At 33.8% G+C, this 19,607-nt stretch overlaps 1 protein-coding gene across 2 annotated transcripts in view; it reads right to left on the reverse strand.

Annotated features, from left to right (window-relative positions):
- LOC146395649 (uncharacterized) overlaps nucleotides 1-19,607 on the reverse strand; it is a 2,307,895-nt gene that overhangs the window by 1,600,743 nt on the left and 687,545 nt on the right. For both annotated transcript variants that reach the window (XR_014830901.1, XM_085001861.1), the window contains one exon: nucleotides 5,917-5,967. The gene's annotated coding sequence lies outside the window, so the exon portion shown is untranslated. The remainder of the gene's footprint in view (nucleotides 1-5,916; nucleotides 5,968-19,607) is intronic.

The following is a 19,607-nucleotide window of genomic DNA, read 5'->3' on the forward strand; positions in this document are numbered from 1 at the left end:
TATGTGTAGATACTCATATTGCAACAGAACAAAGGGTGGGGATAAAAAGGTATACATGTAAGGATAACTTGATCCTCTTGCTGTGGGAAAAAAATAAATAAAAATAAATAAATAAATAAATAATATAAGTTTGAATGTGGAATCTATTTTATTATACTATGACTTAAGCATTCTGTAATATAACCTGTGTAAATAACATATTTATAGTGCTGGCTTTATAGCCAATGAGTTCTAAGGTCCAAATACCAATCTAACAAATACTCAGTGGGAATATAACTTGTTTGTAATTTGGATGTCACTGGAATTTTCTAGGATTTTAATATGGTGTTCTTAAGCTTATTTAAATAATAAGTAAATACCTAGAGAGAAAGTAGTGATAAATAACTGAAAAAAATACAATAAGATAGAAGAGGAAAATGCTATAATTCTGATTTAAACAGGTTAGAACAACAGCAAAAAGCCACATAAGTTTCTCCACTAGAGGGGATAAGCATGATTTCTTAACCATATGAAAGAGATAACAAGCAAAACGTGATTAATGCACATTTTTAAAAAGAGAAAATTAGGTTATATTTACAGAAAAATGTCCATAAGTTTACAATAAGTTACTAGAGTACAAAATATCCTTGAAGCTAAGAAACTGAGTCAGCCAAATTAGAAGGTAATGTTGTCTAAACAAATCCTTTTCTTTCAATTCTTTTCATTGTCAACTTTTCTTTCATACATAGATGCTATAATAAATAGCTCATGAGAATTTACCAATTTCTATTTCAGTAGTCATAACCTTTATTGTTTTGATTAATGCCTATTAGTTATTATTTGTCCCCTGTAAAACTAAAAAACATAGAGAAGATTACACCTCCTAAAAATTGTGGAACACGTTTTTTCAAAGATCTATTTGAAGAATCTGAAAAGGAATGGATATATGTATATCTGATTTACTTTACCATACACCTGAAACTGAGACAACTTTGTAAGTCAACTACAGCCCAATAAAATGTAATAAAATTATTTTACATACCAATAAAAATTTGATTACACTAACCAAAAATAATACGAAATATACTGAATGATTTTCTTGGAATCAGTAAGTTAAATTACAGTCTATATAATGTGTGCTTGTGAAAAAAGATTGAGTATCAGTTCTGTCATTGCACCACAACTAACTAAAAATGTCTTTTGAGAGAATTTCAGAGTGAATTTCTAATCTAATAAATACATTTTTAAATGGCATTCATGTAATAATGCTTTGAATACTCAGCATATCAGATAAGGTATTTCTTTAGTGGCTTTAAGTATTTTTTATTTGTTTGTTTTTTTGATGTTGTTAGGGTAACCTTCTCTTTACATTAGCATTGTTAAATTTTCTTGAATAGATAAATCTTAGATGGTTCTCTTGAAGTGCCACCTTCAGATGACTCACAAAATTTGTATTTTATTCAAACTAACTTTAAAAATGCAGTAAGGGTCTTAAACAATAAGAATTTTTAATTTGAATTAAGAACGAAAGTGTGTTGGCAAAGTCATCTATGGTAACTACATGTAATTTTTTTTAATTTTTATATAATGATTTTTATTTTATTTCCATTATAGCTGGTTTACAGCGTTCTGTCAATTTTCCACTGTACAGCATGGTGACCCAGTTACACATGTGTGTATACATTCTTTTTTCTCACATTATCATGCCCCATCATAAGTGACTAGATGCGGACTACACATAAATTAAAGGAGGAAATCTTTTTTTTTTTTTTTTTTTTTTTAGGGCCGCACCTGTGGCATACAGAGGTTTCCGGGCTAAGGGGCAAATCGGAGCTGTAGCAGCTGGCCTACACCACAGCCACAGCACTGTGGGATCTGAGCCACATCTGAAACCTACACCACAGCTCACAGCAATGCTGGATCCTTAACCACTGAGCTAGGTCAGGAATAGAAGCAGAGTCCTCATGGACACTAGTCGGGTTTGTTAACCACTGAGCCATGATGGGAACTCCTAAAAGAATAAATCTTTGTACAAAAGTTCTTTTACCTCTTTTTGTAGCCACGTTACCTTTTAGAGAAGCATATATGTGAATGATATGACTATACTGTTCAGAATGTTCAAGTTATTTTTCCAGTTGGGGTCATTCTCAATTTTGAGAGCAAATTAATTGATTCTAAGTGCAAATATAATTTTAGCAAACAATTTAAAAGGAAAATCATTTTAGCCATTTTTTTTGATAAACTAATGTAATGGATTTTATTTATATGTAAAAGTCAAATCTATTTATTAGCCATAGTGTAATATTTGGGAAAAAAAAAAAAAAGCCCAGGTTAAAAAAAGTAACAAAACATAATTTACTTGTCAGGTCAGCAAATACTAATGGGAAAGAAAGCCAATGGGAATTAATTGACCAATGCACTTCAAAACTTATAAATTCTATTATCTCTCATGCTCTAATATATTTAAGAAAATGTGATGAAAATAGATGCTTTGGGATGAAGTAAATTTATTTTCAATGGCTTGACAAATCAAACAATCATGAAATGAGTTTTCTAGGATTTAGAGTGAGTGTTTCTTATAAGTGAAAAGTTGTTTTTACCATAGCTCCTCAATTTTAGGTTTAACTTCTCAAAGAAAATAATAAATGTAAGGAGAAAAATAAGTATTCACCCTTATAGTAAAAGAAAATGTGAATGTTGGGCTACATATTTAGGGCCTTCAAGTAAGCCAATAAATACATTTCTGCTGCTTGGCAGGATCCAAAGTTGTCAAAAAATGAGTACTTGTGCTGATTTTTATTTTATAATACAAAACTTTTGTTAGCAACTTTTTAAAAGGAAGAAGACTATAATTAAACACCCTTTGTTCTAGTTATTAATTTTTACATGCATCTTATTGGCAAAGCATGTCTTTGCCTTGCATAAGCTGTAAGAAAACCAAAAACCCTGTTAAATTAATACTTCTAAAAATACTTTAAATGTTGGAAAATATAATTCAAAATCCTACTATTTAGCTTTACTATTTTAAAAAGATCATCAAAGTGAGTGTCTATGTATCAAAACAAAAAAAAGTCAAATAAGCAAGCAGTGCCCTGAGCGTTGCCTTTAACTTTGTTTCATTTGTGTAGTCTGTCCACACATCAATGACACTGAATACCTCTTCCTTTTCACTTTCTTTCATTTTTCAATGGCAGTATGGACATAAATTGAAAAATGCAACATTAAAAAATCCATCACAGAGTTAGAGACTTATTTTTGAAAACATTAACACAGATGACCTCTTAAAAACAAGAAAAAAATAATGAAATCACAAAAAGTAAGTATGACCAAAGAGGAGAGTTACTAGCCCAGCGGTAAAATAAGATGTACTTAGAAGTTTTTACTCCATTGGAGAAAACTACTTACTAAATAACTCATAAATCATGATGAGAATTAGTAACAATTTCCTCTTAGCTGCTGCAGCACTGAAAATATTTGATTTTCACTTAATCTACTTAAACAGAATGTTTTTATTTGAAAAGCTGCACATACCCCCAACTGATGTAAGTTCAAAAAGGACTATTCCCAATTTCTAATATCCCAAAATAATATTAGTGTTGCATCTAAATAAATATTAGCATGATATTTTGGAATTGTGACTACAACCATAATTTTTAAACAAATTGCCTTTATAAGATAAATTATCTTGTAAATGTAAATTATTTTATAAGTTTTTCAAATTTATTCTTTTCTTTTTAATCAGCAACCTTAAATTAAGGAGACTGGAGTATTAAAAATATTTCCACATAACACCTCTTAGATGTTTTTGACTACAATTAAAGCAAAGCTGGACTTAAATTTTAGGGATAAGTAAAAATTATGAGTTACTTGCAATTTTCAAAGTATTGTAACTGCATATTCCTTCAAATTGTACATTCCAATATTTCACATTAATTTTATAAAACTAATACCAAACTGTATGTACTGGAAGACTTTCTTTGAAATTATGTCATTGTGGGTTTATTCATTTCATCTCTTTGATATAAAAACATCTCAGATATGAACTTCATTGAATCAGGCACATGACTGAACAAAAATACAGCTGCAATATCTTTTAGTCAGAAGAAGTAGAATTTATTGCATAAGAACCAGAGAGCATGACTAGGACATGAAGAATAACAGAAAAGCAAGGCTGACAATCACTGCTACCAGCTCATCCTCTAAGAACCACCTACCACATTTCTCAGTCTGTGTCCCTATGGAGTGGATTAGAAGGCGATAAAACACTATTCTATCTATACAATGTACAGCTGACTAGTTCAGAAGCAAAGTAAACACAAAGTAATAAAAGTAGAATGCCTGTCTTTAAAAGGCAGTTCTTGGTAATGCTTCCCTTTGGCAATTTTTAGGTCTTTACTTTAAATTTAATACTTCAGTGTATAAAGACAAAATTTTGTGTATAGTGAGTGCTCAAAAGAGCTTTTGTGGCAATAGAACACCCCTGGAGAATTTATAGAATCTTCTTTAGTCAATTGCAATTCCGATGTTCCACATGGTTACGGCATTTTTATTTCATTAACGCCTAATTTACAAGCACAAACCATTCTCAATGTATCAGAACAGATGTAGGAAATAATTATAATTTAGATTGAAATCTTCATCTCCAAGTCACATATTTTTAACCCATCTATCTTAAGAAAAAATTAAAAAAGCTAATAACTTATTGAAAAGGATTATAAAGAAATAAAAAAGTTACCCAATTTAAATAGAGGTGCCACAATTTAAGTTATTAATTCCTTCCAACTTACCTATTATTGCACAGATGGGCAATACCTGCTGTATTGAGCTGCATGGTTTAGAAGAGGATGTGTGCAACACAGATAACACAATCTGCATCTATTTAAATTTGTTTTTTCATGGAATCTCCCATCGTAGCCCTTGGACATTTAGTTTAATGCTTTGAGAGTTCTTCAAATTTTGTTTTCAACTTTCTAAAGGAAGATTATTTCACTCAATTGACTCAGAATTAAATTTGGCACATATAAAAACACATATAAAAAGGAAACATCTTGCCATTATGAAAATACTAAAGCTTAATGTTTAATATCATTTATTATGACTATCTTCATCAGTTTTAAAAAAAATAGCCAGCCTAGTCAAAAAATTAAGTGTCCACTCCCCCATACAGATTAATTGCTTGAATGAAGAGAGATTAACCATTTGTTCTGCTCCTGAATAGAAATAATCCACATGATTTGGATAGGCTGAATTAATCCTCATTCAACATCAACTTTCAGTTCCACCGTAGTGAGCACATCTCACCATATGTTCCTATTAGCCCTTACCTATCCCAAAATGAATGAAAGCGGATTGTGTATGGTATAAAACATTGAAAAAAAAAGTTTGTCTGAGACCATCTTCTCCCTTAATTTCAATTCATCTATTCATATTTAGATTATTGTATTTTATATTTAGTCCACTTCCTACTCACATTTCTTACTTATTATGTGCTCCAAAATAGGCAGTGTAAGGCTGTTCAAACTGTATTTTGCTTGCTAGGCTTCCTATTATGGTCTGCATGGGATGTTAGGAATATCCTTATGAAACATCTAATGTTAAGCAAGTACATTATATAATATGTATTACTTTCCCATTAAAATATCAACTTCTGACTTCTATATTACATGTAATCATTAAGTGTCTGAAGATGGAGCAGATGAAGAAAAAAACAAACTTTCACTTATTCAAAATCTTAGTAATTTATGATTTAAGATGACACCAAAGAAAGATTTGGAGGGGAGATATATGTAATCATCTTTGAAAAGCTTGTCTCAAGGTAGGCGAGTTTTTTTCTTTATCATTTACATTTTCGTTCATTCAACTTTCTTAGAAGTCTTTCATTATGCATTGTACAGATAGCTCTGAACAAAGGAAACATTTTTAAATGATTGTCCCTACCTTAAGGGAAATTTTTGCAGGTCTCACCCCCAGACTTCAAATATCTGCAACCTAAAAAGAAACAAATCCAAGAGTTATTTACTGTATGTAAAAAGCTGTATCCCTCAAGTAAGCCCAAAGTAAGACTTTGTCCTCTCTCCTAAGCAGAGATATATTTATGGTGGGAAAAAAAAAAAAAACAACAACAACAACAAAAAAAAAAAAAAAAAACAGATGCTATCCAGAGATGTTCCATTTGACTAAGAATAAAATAAATGAGTGAATAATAAATTAATGATAACAGTCATGAGATGAAAAGATCAAGACATGCAACATTAAGTAATCTGAACTTCCCAAATGGGTTTCAGATATGCGGTAGCGGATAATCTACAGTACCAAGTAATTTCTCTTACCATCAAGATTAACCTGACTTTCCACATATCCGTATCATATAAGGGTATTCACTACTGCTTTTTTATTTTAAAATATTTGTTTAGATACATTATACAATGTTAATATTTGAATATTTAAGATATTCTATGGCATTCACTAAATTTCAACTGATTCTCATATAGCAGCAAAAAACGTAATGACTACATAGAACTTTGTAGTTTACAAAGCATTTTCATACATTTTATGATTTTTTTTTAAATCATGTTGCTGTTTTGTTTTGTTTTGTTTTGTTTTTTGTCTTTTTGCTATTTCTTGGGCCGCTCCTGCGGCATATGGAGGTTCCCAGGCTAGGGGTCCAATCGGAGGTGCAGCCACCAGCCTACACCAGGGCCACAGCAACTCGGGATCCGAGCCGCGTCTGCAACCTACACCACAGCTCAGGGCAACGCCGGATCGTTAACCCACTGAGCAAGGGCAGGGACCGAACCCGCAACCTCATGGTTCCTAGTCGGATTCGTTAACCACTGCGCCACGACGGGAACTCCCATTTTATGATTTGATTTTTATTTATTAAAAAAAAAAAGAGTGAACGATTCAGACACTTAGGAAAACAGCTTCGCAAAAATGGATAGCAATCTCTGAGAGGCAACATATGTGTTAAGTCCTAAAACTGCCTCATCTGGACAATATTACCAAGCTGTATCACAGGGAGAGGAAATCCAGTCAGATCCTGGTGGTCTCCTTGAGCTCAGGAGACAGGATTGGAAGCTGGGGAAGTCAAGGTGACTAGAGTTTGCAGGGCGGAGTATTACAGAGGAGAGGCATGCAGACAGAACTGCAGAGAACTTCAGAGAGTCTCTGAGTATTCAGCTGAGTAGTGATTAGTTGATGCCTGTGAAGACACTACCACAGCCAGGAAAAGAAACATGTGAAAGTTAAAAGGGAACAATGCCTTGTGTTCATATAGGGATGAGAATAGTGACTGTTTCTGTCAGCCAGGGTGGAAAACGTCATAATTCAAGGAACATTGATGAGAATGCTAAGAAGGGTTTTACCTCAGTAGGAAAGGAAATTAATCCTAGAAGAAATATAACTCATCTCAGCTAACAAAGGAAAAAACAAGACGTGAAAAGATCAAGTTGTTTCCAACTAACAACGTCCTGAACAAAGCTGAAGAATATTTATAGGAATTTGTATAGGATTTAAAAATATACAACAACCTGGAGCTCCCATCATGGCTCATAGTTAGCAAACCTGACTAGCATCCATGAGGATGCAGGTTCAATCCCTGGCCTTGCTCAGTGGGTTAAGGATCCGGCGTTGCTTTGAGCTGTGGTGTAGGTCGCAGACGCGGCTCGGATCCTGTGTTGCTATGGCTCTGGCATAGGCTGGTGGCCACAGCTCTGACTGGACCCCTAGCCTAGGAACCTCCATATGCCAACTGGTGCAGCCATAAAAATAATACACACACACACACACACACACACACACACACACACAATTGTTTGCAACTAACAATGTCCTGAACAAAGCTCAAGGATATTTATACATATTTATAGGATATATAGCTTAAGGATATGTAATATACATATACACACACCAATAAGCTTATAAATACCCTGACCACATATAACAGATCAAAGGTGCTCACAAGTAATTTCATTTAACCATTAGGAAAGGAAAAAAAAAAATCTCACTCTAATTCTGCAGCTTACAAATATCTAATTGATTTGTGAAATAGAAACACACCAAGAAATCCATTCTTTCAAGGAAAATATCCAGTTACACCACTGTCTAAAAAGAATGTGTAATGATATTTCCTAGTTCTAATATTTCTTTCCTCCTTAAATTTTGTTTGCCCAGTTTAACTACTGCAAAGGTGTCACCACAAAAAGAGCACAATTTTATTTTTAAGCATTTATTTAAGAATATATATATATGTATATATTTAGGAAATATTAGAAATGTCTCTTCCTGCATCAAAGTGTGGCATAGTGTTGGCAATGCAAAACAAAGTAGTGAGGAAGAGTTGACAAAAAGAAAAGCACTCAAATTAAAATTTGCAAAGAATGGTAGTATGTATTATAAAATTAACATTAACAAAATTTTCACAGTATGTTTCCATTTTATGATACCAGGGTTTAGGTGACTCACCACAAATTAGTTTATGTTGATTCTATAATTAACATTGAGGATTAATAATAGTTACTATCTTATTCTATATAGTCCTAGCAGTCTACTATTTATACTACATTAAATATGTGTTCCTATTTTGCAATTCAGAATATTACATACTTGTAAAAAAATCCATGAATGAAATAAGTAAATACAAAGGATATGAAAAAAAAAATTTATATATATAATGTCATTCAGAGTATTTTCAGTGCCCTAAAATTCTCTGAGTTCCATTAGCTTATCCTTTCCTCCCACTTAACCCTGACAACCACTTCTTTTTTGGGGGGCCACACCTGCAGCATGTGGAAGTTCCCTGGCGAGGGATCAAATCCACACGGCAGAAGCAACCTGAGCTACTACAGTGACAGTAGTAGATCCTTAACCTGCTGTGCCACAAGGGAACCCTCCCACTTAATTTCCTCTATAGATTTGCCTTTTCCAGAATGTCATATAGTTGAAGTTAGTTATACAGTACAGGCATAGTCTTCTCAGAGTTTTCTGTGTCTTTCTATAGCTTAACACTCATCTCTTTTTAATGCTGAATAATATTGCAGAGTCTAGATGTACCACAGTTTATTTATCCATTCACTACTGACAGATATCTTGGTTGCTTCTAAGCCTTGGTGATCATAAATGAAACTGATATAAGCATTTGTATGCAGGTTTTTGTGTAGGCATACATTTTTAATTCATTAGGGTAATTACCAAGGAGCAGGATTTCTGGACCATGTAGTTAGAGTATGTTTAGTTTTGAAAAAAAAAAAAAAATCATCAGCCAAAGTGGGTGTCTGTCTTGCATTCCTATCAGTGATGCATGAGAGTTACTGTTGCTCTATATCCTCATCAGCATTTGTTGTTTTCACTGTAGGCCATTCTACTAGGTATATAGTGGCATCTTATTTTTATTTTATTTTATTTCCTTAATTTTTGGCCATATCTGGGGCATATGGAACTTTCCAGGCCAGGGATTAAACCCAAGCCACAGCGGTGATAATGCTGAATTGCTAACCACTGGGCTACCAGGCAACTCCTCCTATTATTATTTTAATTTGCATTTCCCTGATGGCATAGGCAGTCGAGCATCTTTTTATACACTTAGTGGACATCCTGAATGGATGTCTATTCAGGTGGTTAGCACACTTTCTAGTCAGACTGTTTGTTCTCATATTGTTGAGTTTTAAGAGTTTTTGTGTATTTTGTATAACAGTCTTCTATCAGATGTATTTTTTACAAATATTTTCTCCCATTCTGTGGCTTGTCATCTAAATCTCTCTCTATTGCTGTCACAGAGCAGATCCTTTTAGTTTTAATGAAGTCGAGCTCATGCCTTTTGTGTTTTATCTAAAAAGAAACACCATACCGAAGGTTATATACATTTTCTTCCACATAATTTTCTTTTTTTTCATACTTTTCTAGGAATTTTATGGTTTTCTGTTTTATATTTAGGTCTATAATCAATTTGGAGTTAATTTTTGTGAAAGGTGTAAAGTCTTGTCTAGATTTTTTGTTTGTTTTGCATGTTCAAATGTTCCAGAACCGTTTGTTGAAAAAACTATCTTTGTTCAGTTTTACTGCCTTTTGTCTTTTGTCCAAGATCAATTAACTATATTTATGTGGGTGTATTTCTGCACTCTCTATCCCATTCCATTGATCAGTTTGTCAATTCTTTTGTCACTATCACACTGTCCTGATTACTGTGGTTTTATACTATATCTTAAAGTCCTGTAACATTAGACCTCCAATTTTGTTCTTTTCCTCAAATATTTTCTTGGCTATTCTGAATCTTTTGCTTCTCTGTATAAACTTAAAAATCAGTAAGTTAAAATAACTTACTGGGATCTTGATTGGGACTGCATTGAAACTATAGATTAATTAAGAACTAACATCTTGAAAATATTAATGGAATATCTATCCATTATTTTTTCTTTTATTTCAAAAATCTATTTCTTCAAAAACAGCAAGGAATTCCTGCTGTGGCTCAATGGGTTAACTTGATACAAGTTCAATCCCTGGCATCACTCAGTGGGTTAAAGGATCTGGCATTGCTGCAAGCTGTGGCATAGGTCGCAAACAGGCTTGGATCCCACATTGCTGTAGGTGTGGTGTAGGTTGCAGCTCCGACTGAACCCCTAGTCCTAGATCTTCCACATGCCACAGGTGCTGCCCTAAAAAAGCAAAAAAAAAAGCAAAAAAAAAAAAAAATCAAGTAAATTGATATACATCTAATCAAACTGATAAAATATACTCCCACATAAATGAGTAACTGATTTTCAACAAAGATGCCAAGCCAATTCAATGGAGAAAGAAGTTCTTTCGGAAAACAGAAAGTGAGTCCCCACTGTGGCTCAGCAGGTTAAGAACCTGACTGATATCCTTGAGGAAGTGGGTTTGATCCTGTCCTCACTCAGTAGGTTAAGGATCTGACATTGCTGCAAGCTGCGGCATAGGTCACAGATGCAGCCCAGATCCTGTGTGTTCCTTAGCCAGGAACTTCCATATGCGATGGGTTCGGCCCTAAACAGAGAAAAATAAATAAATAAATAAATAAATAAATAAAATAGATGACAAAAAGTACATCAATTGATACCTCACATAATGTACAAAAATTACTTCAAAATGAATCACAGGCATTAATATAATACTCAAAATTATAAAATTTCTAAAAGATAATACATGAGATAATTTTTGTGACTATGGGTTAGGCCAAATTTTTTTTAACTACTCTGAAAGTACTATATATAAGAAAAAAAACACAATTCAAACTTGATCAAATTTAAGAACTTCTGCTCTTTAAAAGAGACTGTACAGAGAGTAAAAAGACAAAAATAGTTTAGGAGAAAATATATATGCAAGCACACAACTGAGAAAGAACCTGTATTCAAAATATATAATGAGGAGTTCCCATTGCGGCTCAGTGGTAACGAACCTGACTAGTAACCATGAGGATGTGGGTTCAATCCCTGCCTGGCCTCACTCAATGGGTTAAGGACTCAGCAGCATTGCTGCAAGCTGTGATGTGAGTTGCAGACTTGGCTCGGATCTGGAGTTGTTGTGGCTGTGGCTGGCAGCTGCAGCTCTACTGGACCCCTAGGCTGGGAAATTCCAAATGCTGCAAGAGTGGTCTTAAAAAGCAAAAAAAAAAAAAAAAAAAAAAAAAAAAAAAAAAAAAAAAAAAGAAGAAGAAGAAGAAAGAAAGAAAAAAGAACTATCAAAATTCAGCAATTTTAGATCTTACTACAAATGGGCACAAAAGACTTTTTTGAGAGATGGGACTGTTTTATATGATTTTGGTGGTAATTGCACAACTGGATGCCTTTGTTTACAATAAATGTGGTATATTTTACTGAACATAAATGGTTCAAATCCAAGCCTTTCCTTTTATTATCAGTGATGCCACAGCAAAGTACCTTATTGACCCTCAACACCAATTGCTACATCCGATAAATGGGAATAGACACTGCGATCTACTAGGAATGAGTGAATTTACAAATATAAAAATTTAGCCCCAACTTTTACGATGTTTATTTCTATTTTCTCTGAATGCAAACCTTGCATACAATCAGACCTTTTCAAACGTCAACTGTGTCTTTGTAATGTGTTTGAGGAAGAGAAAAGAACCCTGATAGCTGGGAGCTAATGTGGCACTGTCAACTAGGCTATTTTCCTGCTAGACATCAGGCAAGGCATTCTGTGCCCAAGATGAATCGAAAAGACAAAACAAAAGCAAATCAAAACAAACGAACTCCGTAATCACGTCTGAACTCAGACAAAAACTAGAATATTGCTCAAATAACAAAACTGACCCTAACATTCCCCTCACCTTGCTAACATTAGTGACAGGTACTTCTGTACCAACTACACCCTTAGGACTGTTTCATGTGTCCTGCTTTTTAACTAAGAATTATTAGGATACCCAATCATATAGTTATCCTGTCTCCCTGAAACCTTTTCCAAATCACCTAACACAAGTTCAATTCTTATCATAAAACCCTTCTAACAGCCTCTTAATAGGCAACTCACAACATTCTCTCTCTTTGCAAGAAGTCAATAAACCCAATATTGACCTCAGAGGTGCCCTTGGGAACACTGGCATCTCACATACATGGTCTCTTTGTTTTGAAATCCATCTGTCACCGCCTACATATGAAATCTGTTTGCCTTCATGTAAAAGCTATTTCGGCAACCTAACTGAGATTTCTACCCCTCCCTTTCCTACCTGCAACCCATACTAGAGACTGCTGAATATTTATTAGTCCAAAAAATTTTCTTCCTAAAAAAAACCACTATTTATCGGATATCCAATTTAACATGTCCATTTTAATATTTAGTGAGTGAAAGACTGTCAGTAGCTATTCTCTCAAGAGACAAGATGCATCCTTTGTGCTGGTGAACCAATTGTAAGCTGTGATATATCTGGGTATTCAGAGATAAAGTGCCAAATGCATACCTGTAAATGGAAAAGCAATTTTCTCTTATGCTTCATATAATAGTGTGTCAAAATTCTCTAATTCCTTTGTTTTGTCTTAAATAAAGAAAGGTTAGGTTGTGAGTAAAAATTCTGTTTTGATAGCTTGAATCTTTGCAATAACCCCCAAAGGAATTAACAGGAAGCAAAGCTAGTCAAAGCAATGTTTAGAAAATAGAAGTTTGTACCTTGTCATTATATTTCACATTTTCAACCAGACCCCACAATGAGAACACTAGCTTCCTTTTTTTTTAATTCAATAGATACTTTTCATTTGTGCTTCTTAAAAAGTATTTTTAAAATTGTATTTTACATAACATGACACATAAATTGCACACTGTGGAAAGAATTGTCTGCCTCCCTGAATGAAACCATTTTAATCTTGAGAGTTTTATTATCTGTTAAAATCTATTTAAATATAGGCATTCAATTTTACATTACTTGACATTTATGGGGAAGCTATTTTACAGCAGCAGGTTTCTGAATAGACAAGATCACAACAAATATTCATGATTATATGACATGCTAGATTGAAAAATATGGGGAAAGGGGAATCTAAGTATTCTGGGCAGTTCACATATGTGAATATATCTAATAAAATTCTGGATCAGAGGTCTACTAATACATTACATGTGTTTGACAACAACAATTATTACACATATAAAACCAGTCTACCTATTTTCATTTACCATATTACAATATTAATTGAAACTATACTGTTTTGAATACTGGATAAATATTTAATAGTAAAACTGAAGAACAGAGACATGTATTTGTAATGGTGGAATATTGTTCATGTTTAAATCTGTATTTTTTTAAGAAGAAAATAATGGCAAATTTGCAGGTTGAATCATCTATAAAGACAATAAATTTTACTATAATTATTCATTATGATCTATCCATGGGCTAGAAGATATCTCAGCTTTTACTTCAATGATATAAAAATACCAACCATGGGAAGAGTTTTAGATATGGAAAGAGACAATATTTTAATTTTACTTTTTTTTTCTTTTGGTAACACTCAAATCGCCAGCTTGAATAAGAGTTTAAAGAAATTGAGAGAATGAGCTTCTACAACTAGGCCTTTCTACAATTTGCCTCAATGAATCTCATGTATGACAATTCAAACTGGATTTTTTTTATGAACAAGAAAGGAAACAAATCACCACAAGATTTTAAATTACACAGAAGAATCTGCATGAAACTTCTATCCATCAAATGGCCACTGAAAAATGAGGTAATTACCTAAAATAATTTGCATGTTAAGAGCTAATACAATATTACAAAGTAAAGTCCAGTTGTGAAAGCAATGCATAATTTCCTGATTAATGTCTCATGCACAATATTCCTCCATGCTCTGTCAGAGCCTAAATAACAATATGCCCAATCAATCAAAAAAAAAAAAAAGATAACTCAGACAAGAAATGAGTTCAGCTGTAATAAATCATGATGTGGACTCAGCGAATTTTAGAATTATGACAACTAATCACAGGATATTGTGTTCTTAAGGCAATACATTTAGATTTTAATTGGTCTAATTACAGATTTTTACTAACTCAAGATAAGTGTGTGAAGGCTTTTTTTTTAAGTTTCTAAAATGTCATCTATTAAGTTATTGAAGAAAACGTCACATTAAAATACCAAGTTTGTGTCTCCTGTTTCTGCCAAAAGTTACAAGAACGATATTTAGTCAGGAAGACTGAGAATGTCAGTGGAGCAATATGACCAAATTTCCTTAGACAGATTATAAAACAGTTTCCTTCTCAGTGCAAAGTGGAAGCATTTCTTCTAAAAGAATCTCCTCTGTCAGCCAAAGGCAGGTGTGAGCCTAAACAAAGGAGAAGCAGGTGAGTCAAAGCTGTACCAATAGATACAAGGATCTTAACTGGGCTCTGATCTGAATCACTTAACAAATTCAAAAAGGCTTTCCTTTCACTCTTCTGCTATTCTGTTCCTGTATAAATGGAGAAACTCTTTAACACAGTAAGGCTATTTATGGAACTTATTTAGAGGCAGAGCAGAGGAAGAAAAGCCAAGGTGCTTTTCCTTTTTGTCAGGGATGGGGAAATGAGGAAAGGGGGGCCAAGAAAGTGTGCTCATGGTTACTCTGACCCAGCCTGAATACTGACTTTCCTTTCCTTCCTATGAGGGAAGCATTAATATATGGCAAGTGAAGAAAGTGAGTCTGGCGGTCAGACAGGCTGTTCTGTCTGGGCCCTACTACTTCCTGACTGTGACCTTAGACAAGTTACTTAACCTCTTTCAAGACTGATCTTTAACCTGAAAACTGATGATAGTAATGTAACACACCCCATGGGTGGGGGAGTTGTGACTAATGACCAGCATGATTCACTAGTACTATTAGGAGACTAGTGACTAGTATCAATCACTCAGTCCAGTGACTGGATATACAACACAGGACTTTTTACCAGTGCTGTTATTAAGTCACTTATGGAGTTCCTGTTATGGTTCAGTGGAAACAAATCTGACTAGAATCGATGAGGGTGCAGGTTTGGTCTCTGGCCTCGCTCAGTGGGTTAAGGATCCGGCGTTACTCTAAGCTGTGGTGTAGGTTGCAGATGTGGCCTGGACCTGGTGTGGTTGTGGCTGTGGCATATAGCTCCATTTTGACCTCTAGCCTGGAAACCTCTATATGCCTCAGATGTGGCCCTAAAAAGACCAAAAAAAAAAAAAAAAATTAAGTCACTTATTTAACCTCATACCCATTCCTCATTTCTAAGATGGTGATAATAACAATAGCCATCAGATATATTTACTGTGAGAATTACATGAATGAATAAACCTAAATTTCTTACAATAGTACTTGATATATAATAAGACCTCGAAATGTTAATAAATTAATCACTGGTAGCCACTAGTCTCATGCAACCAAATTCCAAATTAATTAAAATTAAGTAAAATTTGAAATGTCACATAAATCACATTTAAACTGCTTAACAGCACATGTGGCTAGTTCTTATATTAAAGGATACAGATTAGAATATTTGAGTTGTTTCAGAAAATTCTATTGGATAGTGATAATATATATGTACACTTGAAGAAAGATTTCTTGGGAAAAATGACCATTCATCTTGTCAGCCTGTGAGTGGGATGGAGAGGATGGAATGAAGGATAGGCAGTTTATGGAAGATGATCAATTTGCACTTTACATAACTTCATATTGTTTCAGGTTCTTTTAGGTGTGTGCTTTTTTTTTTTTTTTTTACATTTAGGCATATAATAGGAAAGTTTTTAAAACTATGCAATAACGATTATGAATACTTTAACTTTACATCAAACTGACTCTAGTTAATAAGGAATGAATTATTCAAACTACCAACTCAACAGCAATGTGCCATGTAGATTTCACTTGAGGCAACAACTCAGTTTTCAAAAATATGCCTTTGAGTGATATCCCAATGTAACAAAACTTTCCAGAGGTATGGTAGTCTAAATTCTTTCAATTATGGTGACTAAGACATTTCAAAATGTGTCAGGCTTGAAACAGTCTCACAGATTCATATAACTGTCATGCAATTCTCAGCAGCTATAGACTATTTATTAACAAATAGTATCAGTAATGAAAAGCAATCATATCACTAATTTCTCAAGTAACAATCACTTTCTTAATTTCAAAACTCTGGCTATTTTTTCCCCATTCTCATCTGGATTTCCTGGGAATGTTTGATATTAATAACTATAATTTTGGAAATATAAGTGACTTTAAATCTTGTTATACAACTCTCTCCCTGTTGTATACTCTTCTTTCTCAGGTGAACATGTGGCTTGCTAGTATTCTATCACAGTTCAACCAGCATTCTGCTTCAAATTTAATGCTAACATTTATTTATTTATTTAAAAAATTTATTACTCAAATGAATTTATCACATCTATAGTTGTATGATCATAACAATCTAACTTTTCATATAATTTTAAATGCTCTTTTGATTGTTCTACTCTGTTCTCATATTTCAGATATCGTCTAAATACTGATTATGTCATGTTCTATACCTGCAGTGCCAATTTTTCCGTTAAATCTCAGGCTTCGATTTTGTGTTATTTTCTGCATGCCCCATAGACCCAAACACAGATTTTCATAAAGAACATTCAACTAATCTTTTTTTCTTCCTAGAGCTTCATTTACAAAAGAAATACCCACGCACGCACAGGTTTTTCTTTTGTTTTCTTATCACTAATAAACACTTGATAATCTTTGAAATTTATCTGTTTTATATTCTTTCCATTAAGTCACTAAATTGTGCTCATTCTGCTTCCTGTTGTATAGAGTATACACTCACCCTTCCCTCCAGATGCCTACTTCTCCTGGTTGTATTTAATCTTTCAGAAATCTTCATCTGAACTGCTACAATAACAGTAACTCAACTGACCTATTACCCCCTGCCCCCAAATGCTACCAATACCCTTTTTTCTGAAACACATTTTTTAATTACTTAAAGTTTTTTAATGATTCTCACCACTTACGGGGACTTTCACAAGCACTTTTGCATGGGTGAGAGGCACATTTTCATGGCTGTTGCTTACCTCAGTTCAATTTTTGTACCAATACTGTCATGTCCCTGGCTGTGTCAAACTATCTGTTGTTCCTAATAAGTGTTATGCTTTATCTTCCCTCCAATATCCACTGTATATGTTCTGCGCTTTACCTGAAATCTTGCCAGTCTTTCGTTTTTCCTTGAAAAAACTCATAATATTTTAAGACTCAAAAGCCACATTTCATTTTTTGGTATACTTTTCTCATACTTTTTTTCACCTTCCTCTTCCATGCAGAACTCAGGTTCTGATGTCACCTAGTAATTCTATACTAATGCATTATAAAGGTAAATTGTTTACCTGTTCAGAGAGATGAGATCTCTAAAAGTTTCACTCTTAGCATAGTGTCTGTAATGGGTAGGTATTAAATGCCATGCATCAAAGTCCCTCAATAATATTTATTTAATAAATTATTATCTATGTAATAATTGATAATGTAAAATGTGGTTGTAAAATGCTATGAATAAAAAGACTGGGGAATGCAAAAGTACTGAAAATTAAAAGGTGGTATTCAGAGGTGCAATTAAAATAGAAATTTCATCATTCCCTCTTCTGTGAAACAGCATCTTCACTTGGCTTGAAGCACACCCTACTCTCATGGATTTCCTCTTGTCTTATTCTACTTTGTAGATTCCTCCTTATATCTGCCTCCTTCGATACTGGAATACCTCAAGCCTAAGATTGTGCTCTTGATCTAGCTGAACACCCATAAAGATGTCATGTAATCCCATTGCTTTCAGTATCTTTGCTATGAGAAAGACTTAGTTTGGAGACTTGTGTGACATGCCGAACTTTAAATTCAACTGCCCACTCTCAATGTAATACTGTCAAATTTCATGTTAGAAATCAAGGTCCGCATCTTCCCCACCAAAATGTGCTCTACATCCTAGAAACTTACAATTCTATCCTTTCAATTATTTAAGGAAATCTTGTGAAATATATCCTCAGAAAATGTGCAGAACCTGACCCTGCCCCAAGACCTCCACTACTGTAATACTGTCCAAGCTATCATTCTTTCTCACTCTAATTTGTGTAGAAGCACTTGAAACTGTCTCGTTATGCTCTTCCACCTCTGCTCTCTTCAATCTAGTCTCAATACAGAAACCAAAATAATTCTGATAAAATATAGGTCAAATCATCTCGCTCTTTGCTCATTACATTCTGGTGGCTTTTCAATTCGCCTACAGTAAAAACCAACACCTTCATGTTGGCCTATAAGATTCTTAAAGATCCCAGTTACATAGTTGACCTTATCTTTACCGTTTCTTCATCCATTCATTTCTAGCTTTCTGGCCTCCTTGCTATTCTCTGAATGGATGATTGACAAAGCATGTACCTAGATCCAGGCATCTGTACTGTCTGCTCTCTCTGTTCAACAAACTCATCTCTCAGACACCAGTATGGCTCACTTTATTTCTCTCACCTTCTTCAGTGTTCACCACATTATTTAAAGTGGAAATCACCATCACAGTTCCTGTCCCCCCTTTTTTAAAAGTAATGATCATGTAACATAGTGTACATTTGATTATTAACGTTTGCTTATTTTATTTCTCAATTTTTGTAGAAAGGTAAATCTATAAGATAGGTATTTTTTTTTTTTTACTGGTGTACCCCAATGCCCAGAAAGCTGCTTGACACATGGTCATCAGTAAATATTTTCTGAATCAATGAATGACTCTAATAAGTAATTTGAGAAATAAAACTAATGGATAGGTGAAGAAGTGGAAAATATAGCAAAAAGAATGAGTACATACCTAAAAAAGAAATAAGTACATTATTAGGGGAAACAAAATAAGAAATGCTTCCCAGTGGGTGGTCCAATAAAACTTGGAGACTACTGAAAAATAAAAATAACTATTTCAATTTTTATAAAGTAGATAATATTGCTGAACAGTAACTTAATAGTTTCCCTTATAGTTGACCTCTCAGACGCTTTAAAATGTTATACATAAAGTGAAACACAGCAGACAGTATTTCCATAAACTATTTGACCACATAAACCATTTCTGATCTTATAAAACTAGAGAGTCATAGAATGACTTTCAGGAAATGCTGAGGAGAAAGGGATACTGTATATGAGCTATAATTCTGTCTCAGTAGAGTAAGATAAAAATGTGATAAATGAGCC

Source organism: Sus scrofa, chromosome 16, assembly GCF_054392235.1.
Source record: "Sus scrofa isolate SSC_HxYL_T2T_F1_AM1 chromosome 16, Sscrofa_HxYL_maternal_Yorkshire_Landrace_v2.0, whole genome shotgun sequence".
Classification (NCBI taxonomy): Eukaryota; Metazoa; Chordata; class Mammalia; order Artiodactyla; family Suidae; genus Sus; species Sus scrofa.